Source organism: Cervus elaphus, chromosome 6 (assembly GCF_910594005.1).
Source record: "Cervus elaphus chromosome 6, mCerEla1.1, whole genome shotgun sequence".
NCBI lineage: Eukaryota > Metazoa > Chordata > Mammalia > Artiodactyla > Cervidae > Cervus > Cervus elaphus.
This window is the reverse complement of record NC_057820.1, coordinates 46,817,788-46,828,777: the sequence shown is the minus strand read 5'-3', so window position 1 is coordinate 46,828,777 and position 10,990 is coordinate 46,817,788. Positions and strand designations below refer to the sequence as shown.

The window sequence follows — 10,990 nt, the reverse complement described above, 5'->3', positions numbered from 1 at the left end:
TTGAATCTCATTGCTTTCAAAGAAGTTAGGGTCAAAGCTCACCACAGCAAGTTGTAGAGCTGAATAGGGTGGAAGTATAACCCCCCCCCCCCCCCGCCGGTTCCTTTCTTGCTGACAGATTTGAATGCCTATTTTTAATACTCGCCACAACAAAAAATTTTCATTACTACAAGTCTGAATATTTCTGCCTAAAAGTGGCCACTCTGTCTGAGATGTTCCCGTTATCTCTGGCTTAACTCCCTGCTTCCCTGAAGGCTCAGAAGGTAAAGGATCCACCTGCAATGTGGGAGATGTCAGTTCGATCCCTGGGTTGGGAAGATCTGGAGGAGGGCATGGCAACCCACTTCCAGTATTGCCTGGAGAATCCCCAAGGACAGAGGAGCCAGGCAGGCTACAGTCCATGGGGTAGCACAGAGTTGAACAAGACTGAAGCAACTTGGGATTCCCTAAATATGCACCCAAGTGGCAGGCTCTGACACAGCCCTATTTTGGTTAGACCTCCACAGGATCACTGCCCACAACAGTTTGCCTGGAACTTCCCTCAGGTGCACGTTTCCTTTCAGAATGAGTCTGTATTAATCTAGCTTTTTACTCATTTTTTTTTCTTAGTTAATTGACTTTCAGCAAGCCAAATTCCTTACCCTCAACTGTTCATGTGTAATATGGGTAACTGCAATCTGCTTGCCTTGTCCTGGGTTTCATCTCTGCCTTCTACGCAAGTCAGAGGCTTGCTCTTGACAGTACTTCTTCACCATAAGTTATATTTAACATTTCAAGGGTCTCGCAGATTTACACTTAGCTTTATACAAAGTTTAATACGAAATTTTTGCTCTAAATAATGGTCACTCGTTTTTATGGTTGAAAAACAAATTGTCATCTGCTCACAAAATTAGCTGACAACCTAGAAAGCATTGTGGTCAGCTGAAACGTGTTGTATCAATAGGCCAAATGCATAACAAGAGAATGGATGCTGTTGTCTACAATCTGCTTTCAGTTCTTTGGGGTACATACCAGGAGGCCTAACCTCCTGGTTTTTCTACCACTTTTCACAACAGTACGTGAATATTCAGGTATGTACAGGGCTCAGTATTCGAGATCCCCATTTACCTTTTACCCCTTTGACCGTGCTTTTTCTGCAGTGAAAACAGACTCAGCCACAAGACTTTTAGTATTAAGTGTAAAATACTTGAAGATAACTTTGTGTTGTTTGCCAAGTGCAAGAATTCAATACATACTGACACTCCCCATTACTGGAGGAATCTGCATTACTGCTTTAAGTGTTTCCATTAGAAACGAACTTCAAAATGTAGATGTGACTTTACCCTCACTTAACTATCAGTCAAATAATCACGAGCGAGAAACAGGCTGGAACAAGAACCGACCATTTAAGCGAGGCGGTTCATTCCTCTCAGCATTCTATCTCACTCTCCTGCGAGCACGCAAGTACAGTAACCAGAGCGCCACCAACTCACCCACTGTTTTTAATGCAAATGTCCCTTCCGAGGCCGCAAGCCGTTCAATAGACGGAGCGAGCGTCAGTGCCCGGCAGGGCCCAATCAGGTCGCGCTTTACTGCCTTCGGGTCCTCCCGCCAAGCGGCAGCAGAGCCGCGCCAACAGCGAATCTCCGCCCCGCGGAGGGGAAGGCAGGGAACCGCGAGGGAAAACCCAAGACCGGGCGGCTAAGCGACCCGACCCCACGGCCCGGGCCTAGCCTCACCTCCGCCTCGGGCGCCGCGGGTCCGGGGTTCGAGACAGGCAGCTCTCTGCCTGCGGCTCGTCAAACTCCCTGACCACGCCCAGTGCCCCTCAAAGCCCCGCGGCTCGGGGTGGCGAGCGAATGGAAGCCACCAGGGCCCGAGGCACCCGAGGCGGGCAAAGACCCCCCCAACCCCCAGCAATGAGACCAAGTGTCCCAAACCGGAGGAAGACCTGCACCCTCGCGAGAGTTCTGACACGCTCCCACAGGCCGCGAGAACCCTGGGACGCGGCCTGCCAATCATCACATGGAGGCGGTTCCGGGCGCACCCAACTGGCTAAGCACCGGAAAGCTCGGGTCCCATTGGCATGTTTTCCGGAGCCAACGTCGCCTCCTCCGTCTGAATCCTCGCCGCACTCAGAGGCCCCGCTTCTCAGCTGAGAAGGTGGGGAGCAGGAGAGGAAACGCCTACCCTTTCCCCCAGTTCCTGGTGCGAGAGCTTGGGCTGCCCGAGTAGAATCCCACCTCTTCACCCGTGGCATTTTAGAATCATTTCTTGCCCGGATTCTAGCATGTCTTGTCTCCTTCCTAACCTTAGTTTTCTAACCTGTGTCCCCAAACTGACCCTGTCCTGGGCAGGGAGCTGTCTTTACCTGTGCTTGAGAGAAAACAGGCTTCCATAGACCTTGCCAAATTAAGATATTTCTTTCAAAGCTTTCTGATCTCCAAACCTACGTCTTGCTCTGCATAGCATGCAGTGAGAATTAATTTTTTTTTTTTAACAATCGTTAACCACCACCCTCTGCCCCGCGTGCCTTAATTCATTAAGTCATCAAAATAATCATCAATGAAGTAGGTACTGTCAATGGTTTTTCAAGTGAAGAAACCAGAAGCACAGACAACTTTAGTGACCTGCCCAAGTTCTGTGTTTGCTCTGCAAATATGAATTATACTCTGTCCTTTTCATCCCTGTCTCTCTATTTTAATCCGTGACTTCATAATTGCTGGATTACCTCTACAAACAACTTCTTAGCTCCTCTCCTTGCCATCCTCTGCAAATCCAAGGATTAATCTTCCTAAGGCAAATCTGATCATGTCTCTCAAATCCTTCTCAGGCCTCAGAAATGTCAAATCCTTCTGTGGTGCCTTATTGCCACTTTCTGGCACACAGTGCTATTTATTGAAATATTCACACCTGCAGATAAATGCACAAGCCATGTTGGGTGTATACCCAGAAACGGAACTGTTGGATCAGAGTTGTGCCATGTTCAAATTTAGTAGACATTTTAAAGTAGTTTTCCAGAGTGTTTGCACAAATTTACACTGATCAGCAACATATGAGAGTTCCAATCATTCCACATATTTCTCAGTGCTATGTCCCATCTTTTTTCATTTTGGCTATTTTGGTGGGTGATAATTATGTTTTCTGTGATTTTAATTTTCATCTCCCTGATTAATGAAGTACATCATGAGAAACGCTGGGCTGGTGAAGCACAAACTGGAATCAAGATTGCCGGCAGAAATATCAATAACCTCAGATATGCAGATGACACCACCCTTATGGCAGAAAGTGAAGAACTAAACAGCCTCTTGATGAAAGTGAAAGAGGAGAGTGAAAAAGTTGGCTTAAAGCTCAGCATTCAGAAAACTAAGAGCATGGCATCCGATTCCATCACGTCATGGCCAATAGATGGGGAAACGGTGGCTGACTTTATTTTGGGGGGCTCCAAAATCACTGCAGATGGTGATTGCAGCCATGAAATTAAAAGACACTTACTCTTCAGAAGGAAAGTTATGACCAACCTAGACAGCATATTAAAAAGCAGAGACATTACTTTGTCAACAAAGGTCTGTCTAGTCAAGGGTATGGTTTTTCCAGTAGTCATGTATGAGTGTGAGAGTTGGACTATAAAGAAAACTGAGTGCTGAAGAATTGATGCTTTTGAACTGTGGTGTTGGAGAAGACTCTTGAGAGTCCCTTGAACTGCAAGGAGATCCAACCAGTCCATCCTAAAGGAGATCAGTCCTGGGTGTTCACTGGAAGGACTGATATTGAAGGTGAAATTCCAGTTCTTTGGCCACCTGATGTGAAGAGCTGACTCATTTGAAAAAACCCTGATGCTAGGGAAGATTGAGGGCAAGAGGAGAAGGGGACGATAAGGATGAGATGGCTGGATGGCATCACCAACTCTATGGACATGGGTTTGGGTAGACTCTGGGGGTTGGTGATGGACAGGGAGGCTTGGCGTGCTGTGGCTCATGAGGTCACAAAGAGTCGGACACGACTGAGCAACTGAGCTGGAACTGGATTAATGAAGTTGAGCACCTTGTCATATGATTATTGGTTACTTAGAAATAACTTCATGAAGTTTCTGTTAAATTTTTTGCCCATTTTCCTAATTTAAAAAAAAATTTTTTTCCTAATAATTATAAAAATGTTCAAATAGCAAAGTTTAAGGAATTTTATGGTAAACTCAAGTAAACCTACCACACAGATTCTGTTGCTGTTGTTCAGTTGATCAGTCATGTCCGACTCCTGGGACCCCGTGGACTGCAGCATGCCAGGCTTCCCTGTCCTTCACTATCTTCTGGAGTTTGCTCAAACTCATGTCTGTTGAGTCGGTGATGCCATCCAACCACCTCATCCTCTGTCACCCCCTTCCCCACTTGCCTTCAATCTTTCCCCACATCAGGGTCTTTTCCAATGAGTTGGCTCTTTGCCTCAAGTGACCAAGGGCTTCCCTGGTGGCTCAGATGGTAAAGAATCTGGCTGCAATGCAGGAGACCTGGTTTTGATCCCTGGGTTGGAAAGATCCCCTGGAGGAGGGTATGGCAACCCACTCCAGTATTCTTGCCTGGAGAATCCCCATGGACAGAGAAGCCTGCTGGGCACCTGGCGGGCAAAGAGTTGGACACAACTGAATGACTAAGTACAGCACCGCACACATCAAGTGACCAAAGTATTGGAGCTTCAGCTTCAGCATCCGTCCTTTCAGTGAATATTCAGGGTTGATTTTCTTTAGGATTGACTGCTTTGATCTCCCTTTTTTATAGAATCTGTTTTATTATATTTCTATCCTTCCCTTTATCCATCTTCATGTTGTTGCATGTCAAAATTGATTGCAGACAGCAATACATGTCTTCTAAATACTTCAGCATATATATAATTTGGTATTTAAGGTTTTTTCTTTTGATATAAAACTTAAAATGCACAAATCTTCAGTGTAGATTGGCTGAGTTTTGAGCAAAGGAGTTTCAAGTTCAATGCAGCCTTCCATTTCCACTTTCCTGATGGAAACCACAGTTCTGATTTATTTTTTCCCTACTGTAGATTAGCTTTACCTGCTTCAGAATTTCATATAACTAGAATCATACATATGTGGTATTTTGTGTCTTCTTTCACTCAGCCTACTGTAGTTTAGATTCCTTCATGTTGTTGCATGTGTCAATAATTCACTTCTTCTTATTGCTGAGTAGTATTCCACTTTAGTAAATATACTAGTGTATCCATAGTAAGAGGACTTTTAAAAAATGCCTCCTCTGTCAAGTGTATGTGTTAAATATCTCTTTCAATTCTGAGTTCCTTCTCATTCTTCTAGCGATGCCCTTTGAGAGGGAGAGTTCTTAGTATATTTATTTGTTGGCTGGGCTGGGGTCTTTATTGCTGTGTGGGCTTTTTCTCTGGTTGTAGTGAGGGGTCTTGTCTGTAGCTGTGGTTCATGGGGTTCTTGTTGCGGAGCACAGTCTGTAGGCAGGAGGTAGATGTGACTTCAGTAGATGTGACTTCTGGGCTCTAGAGCACAGGCTCAGTCGTAGTGGCCCATGGGCTTAGTTGTTCCCGGGTTTGTGGGGTCTTCCTGCACCAGGGGTTGGACCCGTGTCCCCTGTGTTGGCAGGCAGATTCTTCGCCACAGAGACACCAGCAAAGCCCACTTCTTAGTTTTAGTACTCCAATGTATCAATTTTTGATGGTGACTGGTTTTAAGAAATCTCTGCCTACTCCAGGTTATGAAGATTCCTTCTCTATTTTCCTCCAGAAGTTTTACTGTTTTAATTTGCCCATTTAGAATAGTAATCCATTTTGAACTGATTGTTGTAAGTGATCGGATATAAAGGTAGGTCCAGACATCTTTTCTTCTATATGGCTATCCAATGACTCCAGCATAGTTATTTTAATTGATCACTTGCCCACATTTGCAGTTGTCATACATCAGGTGACCACATACCTGTAGACCTATTTCCTACTTTGTTCTATTTAATAGGTTGATTTTGTCTATCTTTGCACCAATACCGCATAGTCTTCATTACTATAGCTTTATAATTACCCTTGATAGTATACCAGTGAACTGATTTTTAAACTTTAATTTAAATAGCTATGGGGCTAGTGGCTACCATATTGGTAAGAGCAGATATAGGAAATCCTCACAGGAAGTTCTGTTGACAGCTCTGCTTGAGAAGACATCTAGAGGCCAATACCAGACACTTCATTTCACAGCCACAGGCCATCTTGAGTTTATGGCTGGGCTGCTCTTCAAAAATATCTGTGTAATATCTTTTTTAAAAGAAATTAAAAATGCATCTCCACAAAGATAGGTAGGACATCCAGCTGTTTTGACCTTGTACTTTTAGCAACAAAAATATTATTTTAGGTTTGGGAGAGTTTAATGTTTTAGGAGACATTTCCTGTGATCAGACACCACAAAATATGTAGCCCCAAATCATAGGGAAAGTTCCCTGCTATAGTGCCATCACCTGTAGTTTATTGTCTGCTCTCATCCAAGGTCATACAATTCTCTTTCAGAGGGCTTTTCTGGGCTGTTACTAGCTGTGTCTGAGAGTTTGCCCTCAGACTTGTAATCAAAGGTCTGAGTCAAATCTGGCTCCTATGTGTAAAGGATTCCTTAAACCATACTGTCCTGTTTATTCCATGGTATCACTGGAGTCTTTTGACTTGTAAATGATACATATGTACTTATTATGTCCTTCCAGTGTTACTTTTTATGTTACATGTATTTATTTCTCCCCACAATGCTTGATTGCATTTGATGACTGTTTCTTTTCCAATGTCTTGTGTCTTATAGTTACTGTGATGGTTGTTTTAATTATTATCAGTTTCCACACATGAGGATAGCACAGGGCTGTGGTCATGATCTAAATTTCCACTGGGGCAATAGATATTTATTGAGTGCTTACTCTGTGAGATGCCCTGTGCTGGCCCCTAGGATAAACTCTGACAAATAACCAATAGTAGTTACCATTGAGTATCTACTAAATACTATACCCCAAGCACTTGCATTTGTTATTTTTAGCCCTAACAACATTGTAAGATATATACTGTTACTACATTTTTTTTTCAGATGATAAAGCTAAAGTTCTAGGAGTCAGATGACTGACCAGTGCTGGAGCTGAGATTGGAGCTATGAATCCCACCACCACCACCTCTGTGAGAGTTATCAGACAGAAAAGGTACTTTGTTTCCTCTTGAGGAGCATGTGGTCTCATAGTGGAGGCAAACCCACAACAACCCCAACCCACCCACAGAAAAGATATTACAAAAAGAAAAGGGGGTGAAAGCCCAGCAGAAATGACAATTGGCAATGAGTCCTGCCGGCAGGTCTGTAGCATGTCATAGTTGGAACTAGTCTATGGGAAATGAGTCAGATGTCCTTAACAGCCTGGTCTTGTAGATGACTCCTGATCCCTTCTCCTCCTTCTGGAATGATCTGAGGAGAAGCAACAAGTTTCCCTGCTCCTCTTCTCATCCTCAGCCAGGCTTTTCTCTGATCTAACTTCTGAAGAGGAGGCATTGCTAACAAGTGGTCAGGATCCTCTTTAAAGAATGACTCTCCAGTGACTCTCACCTCAAAACCAGAATCTGTTCGTGCTAGGCTGCCTTGAGAAACCCTCCAGAGTAAGGATGGACCCTTTAAGAAGACCTTGAATGTGACTGTGATGGCTGCATCTCTAGCTGCCATCTTTGACCATCTCCTAGATGTGATGGGTTGGATTGTGTCTCCCCTAAATTCATGTGTCTAAGTACTGCCCCCCTTAGACATGACCTTATTTGAAATGTGATATTGTAGGATCATTGCAGATGTAATTAAAGAAGAAGGTAATACTAAAGTAGAGCAGCACCTGATCCAGTATGACTGGTGTTGTTATGAAAAGGAGAGACATGCGCACAGAAACACACACTCAGGAAGAATGCTATATGAATACGAAGATGAAGGAAGAGATGACTCTACAAGCCAAGGAATGCCCAAGGTTCCCAGGAAACCACCAGAAACCAGGAGATAGGCCTAGACCAGATTCATCCCTCCAGCCTCTATAAAACTCCTTCTCAGACATCCAGCCTCCAGAACTGGGAGATGCTGCTCTTCTGTTCTTTAAGCCGCCCAGTGTGTGGTCCTTTGTTATGGCAGCCCTTGGAAACTGACATGCTAAAGATGGCAGAGAAATTAGTTAGGAGGAGTCTGAGCCCCTGAGAACTGTATGGAGCACAACTTCTACATCAGCTTTGGTCCTGATAAACATCTTCCTTGTTCAAGGTCCTGTGTACTATGACTCATAATAAGAAATATACGTTGGGTCTTTGTCCCTATTTCTGGATGAGTACAATAAAAAGTGTCTTTTGTTATGTTAATGACATGACTTTTTAGGGGCTGGTTGCCGGAGGACCCAACCCTGTGGTTAGGGGATTGGAACTTTTACTCCCTCTGCTCTCCCCGCTACCCCACACCAGGGAAGGAAAGGGGCTGGAGGCTGACTCAGTCACTAATGGCCACTGATTTAATCAGTCATGCCTTAGTAAGGAGCCTCTACAAAGCACCAAAAAGACAGGGTCCAGAAAATTCTGGGTTGGTGAACCCAAGGAGATTCTGGGAGAATGGTACCCTCAAAATGGGCGTGTAAACTCTGCTCCCCCTTTCAATATGTTGCTCTCTGCATCTCTTCCATCTGGCTGTTGTGAGTTATACCTTTTTATATATAATAAACGGATAATCTAGTAAATAAAATGTTTCTCTGAGGTTTGTGAGGCATTCTAATGGCTATAGTTGAACCCAAGTCTAGAGTTGTGGGAACATCTGATTCAAGTCAGTTGGTCAAAACCACAGGTAACAACCTAGACTCACAACTGGCATTGGATGTTTGAGCGGGGAGGGGGTGTTGGGACTGAGCCCTTGATCTGTGGGATCTGATCTATCTCCGGGTAGATAGTGTCAGAATAGAGCTGATGTGTGTGGCAAATTCCCATACATCTTCATTAGTGATCAGTTAGATACTATCACTGGGCCTCTGTTATTTGCATTAAAACCAATCCTGATAGTAAGGGAAAAGCTCAAACTCCCTATGGCAACATACCAGACCCAGTTAAGATGTGTCCCCGGCTTGTTTTCTGCCTTCTCCCTTTGGAGCCCACATATTCAGTCACCTGGCACTAATTTACTCCCAAATCCTCTCTTAATCTCTTTCATCTGTGCCAAGAACATCTTTCTTACCCTCTGCCTGTGTTCTTTCTCGCCCTTCTTGGCCTGGCAACCCCTTAGGCTTTTTCATTCTCCAGAATTCCCTTCCTGACCTCACCAGGATTGGTTTCTGATCCCATGCTCCCAGTGCCTCCTGGTATCATGGTGTTTATTAATTATGTTGTCGATTAGGAACTTCTTTTAGAGTCCAGTGCCTGGCCCATCATAAATACTCATTACCTCATTGCTCAATGATGAAGGATCACTAGGGGTTTTCCTTGGCTCATCTATGGGAAGATGTGTTCTGAATTTCTTTAAAAAAATTATATAGTTTTTTTTTCTTTTGAACAGCAGCTCAATAATAACTTAAGATGGCCTGTAACTATGAAATGAACCATCTAGAACTGGCTACTGAAAGTGAAAGTCGCTCAGTGTCCAACTCTTTGTGACCGCATGGACTATACAGTCCTTGGAATTCTCCAGGTCACAATACTGGAATGAGTAACCTTTCCCTTCTCCGGGGATTTTCCCCACCCAGGGATTGAACCCAGGTCTGCCACATTATAGGCGGATTCTTTACCAGCTGAGCCACCAGGGAAGCCCAAGAATACTGGAGTGGGCAGCCTATCCCTTCTCCAGCAGATCTTCCCAACCCAGGAATTGAACTGGGGTCTCCTGCATTGCAGGTGGATTCTTTACCAACTGAGCTATCAGGGAAGCCTACATTGGCTGCTAGATGTCTCCTAAAGTAGCACTGTTTCCATAGAACTTCCTGTGAGGATGAAATGTCCTGTGTTTGTACTGTCCGCTAGGGTGGCCACTAGCCACATGGATATTTACATTTAATTAAATAAGAAATTCAGTCCTCAGTATGGTAGGTTGAATAACGGCCTCCAAACAGATCCACCTCCTAACATCCAGCACCTATTAGTTGTAACATATAACAAAAGGGACTTTATGGATGTGATTAGACTAAAGATTTTTTTAATCTATTTTTTTATTGAAGATTAATTGCTTTAGAGAATTTTGTTGTTTTCTGTCAAACCTCAGCATGAATCAGCCATAAGAAAGAAAAGTGAAATTGCTCAGTCATGTCCGATCCTTTGTGACCCCATGGACTGTAGCCTGCCAGGCTCCTCCATCCGTGGGATTTCCCAGGCAAGAATACTGGAGTGGGTTGCCATTTCCTTCTCCAGGGGATCTTCCCAACCCAGGGATCAAACCCAGGTCTCCCACACTGCAGGCAGACTCGTTACCATCTGAGCCACCAGGGAAGCCCCCATAGGTGTACATATATCCCTCCCTTTTGAAACTCCCTCTCATCTCACTCCCCATCCGACACCTCTAGGTTGACACAGAGCCCCTGTTTGAGTTTCCTGAGCCATACAACAAATTCCCATTGGCTATCTATTTTATATACGGTAATGCAAGTTTCCATGTTACTCTTTCCATACATCTCACCCTCTCCTCCCCTCTAGATTATAGATCTTGAGGTGGAGAAATTATCCTGGATTATTTGAATGGGCCCTAAAGGTAATTATAGGTGTCTTATAAGAAGGGGACAGAGAGATCTGACTGCAGAACAGAAGAGATCTGACTGCAGAACAGGACAATGTCACAGCTGAGGCAAGATGCTACACGGCAGGCTTTGGAGGTGGAGGGGGGGCTTGAGCCAATGAATGCTCAGAGTGAAGCTCTACAAGCCAGAAGAGGCAAAGATGCCGACTGTTCCCTGGAACCTTCAAGAGGAGCGTAGTCCTGCAGACACCCTGATGTTGGCCCAGGGAAACTGACTTCGAACCCTGACCCCCAGAACTGTAAGGTCAT

The 10,990-nt window shown here is 44.4% G+C and overlaps 1 long non-coding RNA gene across 1 annotated transcript; it reads left to right on the top strand.

The window, feature by feature from the left end:
* Window positions 1–1,708: 1,708 nt before the first annotated feature.
* On the top strand, window positions 1,709–8,174 carry LOC122696590. Its single transcript, XR_006341793.1, has 3 exons — window positions 1,709–2,142; window positions 7,055–7,163; window positions 7,466–8,174. It is a non-coding gene; the product is annotated as an uncharacterized LOC122696590 (long non-coding RNA).
* The last annotated feature ends 2,816 nt before the right edge of the window (window positions 8,175–10,990 follow it).